This window comes from Oryctolagus cuniculus, chromosome 13, assembly GCF_051225735.1.
Source record: "Oryctolagus cuniculus isolate XC-2025 breed Fujian yellow rabbit chromosome 13, ASM5122573v1, whole genome shotgun sequence".
In the NCBI taxonomy this organism is placed as follows: domain Eukaryota; kingdom Metazoa; phylum Chordata; class Mammalia; order Lagomorpha; family Leporidae; genus Oryctolagus; species Oryctolagus cuniculus.
The window spans coordinates 65,060,378-65,066,254 of record NC_142879.1 but is presented as its reverse complement, the minus strand read 5'-3'; positions in this window follow the sequence as shown (position 1 = coordinate 65,066,254).

Here is a 5,877-nt window from a genome sequence, read left to right as displayed (position 1 = left end):
GAACTCTTCAGCCCCTACAAACTCGCCATTCACTGGGCCTGAGACGTTCTCTCCTGGGTGGTCCGGGAGCCTCCCTGTGGGCCGAACACTGCGGCACATCACTGAAGGCTGCCCTTCACTGCACGAAGCAGCACCCAAATGGAATGGACAACATCCATAGACTGAGGGTTTGATCAGCTGAGAAGCAGTTAGCTAATAAAACAAGGATGGTCTATATGCATCCACGAAAAATAAGCTACTGAGCTGTTGAGCATAAATTCCCGATGTGAGTGCATGCAAGCATGAAACAGAAGTGGCTTAGTTAAGCACCAAGAATCAGACAGAGGCACCATAGTGAATTCAGAGGATTAGAACTTTCTAGCATAGAAGGGTCAATGAAAACCACAGATGCCTCATCTACCAAGCCAACACGTTCTCTGCAGAGAGGAACACCACAGGCTTGGTGATACTGAGACCATGGCTTACCAAAGTTCCTTTTTGTGTCAAGTTGTCAGCTAGGTACTTTATAATCATATCTGAAGCACACAACAGCCTAATGGGATACCTACTGTCATTTCCATCTTGCAAACAAACAAACTGAAGCTCATAAAAACCAAGATCTGGAGGTTGGATGGCATGGGAGGGAGAAAAGGGTTTTGGATAATAAAAAAAAAAAAAAAAAAAAAAGGAGAAACTGGGTGTGGTTCATTAATTGTGACAAAGATACCGGTATGAGATGTTAATGGCAGAAATGGGATGAGGGTGCATACCGCTCTGTATTACTACCTCACAATTTTGGTTTTGTAAACTTAAAACTCTTCTGAAATAAAATGTGCTTTTTTTTTTTTTAAGATACAATGTCACAACTAGGTTCACAGGTGACATCTGAACTCCTGTCTGGCTTCAATTCCATTCTTGCTCCACTACGGCCCACAGTCTCCAGAGCCAACTAAATCATGCTTACCAAGCAACCTGCTGATTAAATTTGACTTCACTTGTAGCAAAGATGCTGAATAGCCAATAAAACCTTCCTTTCCCAGGAAATTAGTATTACCAAAAGTATTAGCTGCTAACACCTGTTGAACATTTCTTACATGCTGGGCTTGGGCTAAGCACACTATACATGAATGAGAAACTTTATCCCTATTTTACAAGCAAGAAAAGTAAGCCATAAAGGGGCACACAACTAGTAAAGAGAGGGTGAGCCTGTGTTCTTAACCATTCTATGTATTGCCATCTAAACTACACTGGCTAGTAAATATAATTTATTCATTTAGATAATACAGAGTGAACACCCACTCCATGGTTTGGGGCCTATTGGAGAAATAGCAATGAAGCATGAGACCTAGCTTCTGTCTTGTAAATATTTATCACTTAATCAGAGGCAAGAGATATCCAGTAAAATTGTCAAATAACAGGGCCAGCACTGTGGCATAGTAGGTCAAGCCTCTGCCTGTGGTGCCGGCATCCCATGTGGGCGCCATTTTGTGTCCTGGCTGCTCCTCTTCCATCCAGCTCCCTGCTATGGCCTGGGAAAGCAGTAGAAGATGGCCCAAGCACTTGGGCCCCTGCACCCCCTTGAGAGACCCAGCAGGAGCTCCAGGCTCCCGGCTCCAGATGGGCCCACTTCCCACCATTGCAGCCATTTGGGGAGTAAACCAGCGGATGGAACAGCTTTCTGTCTCTCTAGCTCTGCCTCTCAAATAAATAAATAAATCTTAAAAAAAAAAAAAAGTCAGATAAACAATTGAGCTTTGTTTAAAATCAAGTACTGAACTGGTTAGTGTGACCCTTAGGAACGCTGCGATCTCCGAGGAAGGAGCTCACCGAGGCAGAAGCCGGTAGAAGAGGGCGAACTTTCTAGGTATTCTGGCGTAGACAGGAGCGTGGTGGGGACAGGGGCTCACTGGGCCCAGGGGCGGCGGCTCCCGTGCTGGAGCAGCGGGCCGATCCGCAGGCAACTTCCTCGAGTTTTTCCTCTGGAACATCAAGGATCAAAGAGCCCAGCTGAGGCTGCTGGGCCCCTGCTCTCTCCTAGGCGGAGGAAGCGAACTGAACCCCTAAGTCTCCTCCACAGCGCCTCAGAGACCCTGGGGCTGGGCCTCCAAGTTCCTGGAAGGCTTCCCTACAGACTGCTTGGGGCAGTCGGTGTTTACCAAGCGGTGGAGCTGAGCGGCTCGGCTCACCATTGACCCCGAGGCGGTGGAGGAGGGCGGAGCCAACCCCCCAGCCCCAGTGCTTCCTCCACCACTGCCGGCTGTGTAACCTTAGTTACCGCACCGCCGGATCTCAGTGTTCGCACCTGTAAAAGGGGTCTCCTGAGGGTGTCTTCGACATGGGGTTACTGTTGTGAACATTAAAGTTAATTAGCAGACATAAAGCGCTTACAACAGGGCTGGTATCTTTTAAAAGCCATTTATGTCGGAGCTGGCAGTGTGACGCAGTGGGGTAAGCTGCGGCTTGCAACCCGGCAGCTCTGTTTCCCACCCAGCATTCCTGCTAACGGCCGGGAAGGCATCTCGGATTATGGCCTGGGGACTTGGGCCCTCGCATCCATGTGGGAGACCAGAATGGAGCTCCTGGCTCCAGGCTTCTGCTGGCCCAAACCTGGCTGTTGTGCCCATTTGGGGAGTGAACGAGCATATCGAAGTTCGCTCTCTCCCTCTGTCTTCGTCTGTCTATCCCTGTCACTCAAAAAAAAAAAAAAAAAATTTTTTTTAAAAGAGCCGTTTCTGCTGCTCTTACTAATAGTAGGGCTCCACACACAGACTAAACGGTTTAAAGCCTATGTCTCTTTAAAGAGAATTACTTTTTAATTTATTTATTTTCATTTTACTTGAAAGGTAGAGAGACAAAAAGAGAGCTCTTCCACCTTCTGGGGCACACCCCCAAATGCCCACAACAGCCATGTCTGGGCCGAGCCAAAGCCAGGATCCCAGAACTCATCTGTGTCACAGGGAGCCGAGTACTTGAGCCACCAAGTTTAAAGCCTACCTCTGTCTTTCTGAACCTGTTTCATGTATTCGTAAAATGGGCATTGTAACAATAGTACCAATCGCACAAGGTTATTGTAAGAATCAAATGGGTTTAATGTGTGCAAAAAAAAAAAAAAAAAAAAAGCCTGACATGCCTCTATAAGGTAGTAATATGCTCCTTGAATAGTCACTGGGATTTTGTTTTATGTTTGTATTTATTTATTTGTTTGAAAGGCAGAGTTACAGAGAGGCAGAGGCAGAGAGAGGTCTCCCATCCGATTGTTCACTCCCCAAATGGCCACAACAGCCAGAGCTGGCGTGATCTGAAGCCAGGAGCTTCGTTCAGGTCTTCCATATGAGTGCAGGGACCCAAGAACTTGGGCCATCTTCTACTGCCTTCCCAGGTCATAGTAGCAGAGAGCGGGATCAGAAGTGGAGCAGCCAGGACGGGAACCAGTGCCCATATGGGATGCCATTGTCACAGTGGTGGCTTTACCCACTGTGCCACACCATTCCCATCACTGGGATTTTGTATTTCACACTCCCACTGCAGCTGGCAGGTAGCTAACACATTTCTGAATTAGGCAAGATTTTATTTATGGAATCAGTGTAGTTCTGTCACAATCAGTTCCTCTTCAGCTTCACTCTAAGATCATCTATATTTTAAAATCAATTTTAGGGGCCGGTGCTGTGGTGTAGTAGGTTAAGCCTCCACCTGCATCACTGGCATTCATTTGGCTGCTGGTTTGAGTTCCTGGTTCGAGCTGCTTCACTTCCAATCCAGCTCTCTGCTGTGGCCTAGGAAAGCAGTAGAAGATGGCCCAGGTCATTGGGCCCCTGCACTCACGCTAGACCCAGAAGAAGCTCCTGGCTCCTGGCTTTGGATCAGCCCAGCTCTGGCCATTGCAGGCATTTGGGGAAGGGGCCAGCAGATGGAAGACCTTTCTCTGTCTCTCCTTCTCTCTGTGATTCTGCCTCTGAGGTAGACAGATAAATCTTAAAAATGGTAATAACAATAAAGTAAAATAAATTTTAAGCTTTTTATCATGCAGTTTTGAAACATATAAAAACAGAAGGACATCCGTAGTGAATCCTATTCAACACATGGTCCCTTGTATTCCACCAGACCACATCTGCTTACTTCTCCCACCCCAACTAGATAAATGTAAATCAAATTTCAGATATAATTTCCTCGATAATTTTCAGTACGAATCTTTAAAATATTAGGAATTTTTTGCACATAATCATGTTACCCCACCTAGAATTTTTATAATTTCTTAATATAATCAAACCAGTCAGTGTTCAAATTTCCTTTTCTCATTATTACCTTTAACTTTTTACTTTCTTATTTCTTCTTGCACAGCTAACAGTTTATCCTCTTAATCCTTTATGAGTATACAGTTCAGGGCTATTCACTGTTTATATATTCCTAATGTTGTCCAATCATCATCATCCACTTCCTTAATTCTATTTTTTAGCAGTTTTCTGTAAATATCAGAATCCATACAAGATCCAGATATTGGCCGGCGCCACGGCTCAATGGACTAATCCTCTGCCTGCGGCGCCAGCACCCCGGGGTCTAGTCCCTGTCGGGGCGCCTGATTCTGTCCCGGTTGCCTCTCTTCCAGGCCAGCTCTCTGCTGTGGCCCAGGAAGGCAGTGGAGGATGGCCCAAGTGCTTGGGCCCTGCACCCCATGGGAGACCAGGAGAAGCACCTGGCTCCTGGCTTCAGATCAGCATGGTGCGCCGGCTGCAGCGGCCATTGGAGGGTGAACCAACGGCAAAGGAAGACCTTTCTCTCTGTCTCTCTCACTGTCCACTCTGCCTGTCAAAAGAAAAAAAAAAAATCCAGATATTGCAATGTCTGATGTCTCTCAATCTTTAGGGTTCGTGTCTTTTTTTCCTCCCTGCAATTTGTTGTTGATGAAACAGAACGGTTTTTCCTGAAGACTTTCTCACGTTCTAAATCTTGCTGCTCGTGTCCCCATGCAGTTTAAGATGTTCCTCTGACCGCAGGAACGTTTTGCTGTAGCAAGGAAGCGGTCAAAGGCTCTTGGGTCATGTCAGAAGGACACAGGAGTGCTGGCTGAAAGTGGGATATTTTGAGCATCAACCAAATCAGTACATAATTGCAGAGAATGGAGCCGCGACAAGTTATGATGACATCCATGGGTTCCTAGTAATGCTCCAAAAATAGACTCATTGCTCACCTCTAGAGGATGCTAGGGAAACACCTCTGTATGCTGAAAATAAAGAGAAAGACCCAAACGTCATGTCCGCCTTCCCTGGACAAACTATGTTTCAGGGCAACCAAATAATGGATGAGAAGATTCTGCTAATAATCAGAAAAATTATAAACGTAAAACATTGCTATTTTTGCAGCCCTAGTGAAATAAAGTACCTAAGCAATGACAATACGTGGTTGCTAGAACCATAGGTGAGAAACCGATGAGGAACACCATAAGGGACCTATCAGGTTGACAGTACCGGATCCCACTGACCAATCTCGGTATTATCAAAAGACCAGTCACAGGTAGCAGGTGCACTCGCAGCTTGCTGCCTACACTCACGCCTAAAAACCGGATCTGATTTGGTCAAGCCTCTAGGTGATTACCAGCTTATAGGTAATTTGTTCTTTCCCCAAGATGAGCAAATACTAAATAAAAGGTCAAAATCATGCGGTACCTATCAAACCAGGCACCTCTGATGGCGGGTGCAGTAAGGCATGCAGGTCCCCAGGGTTACAGGGACAGGTAGCTCTTGGGCTTTCGGATGTGCGCGGGGTACCTTTTGTTCATGCTAATCTGTAAAGTGAACCTGCTTGCACACACGACATGGCTTTCCACTACGTGTTACCGTGTTCAAGAACATGACGTTTCCGCGGCAGGCTGGCACCTGCCGGCAGCAGCATCCCTGAGCAGCC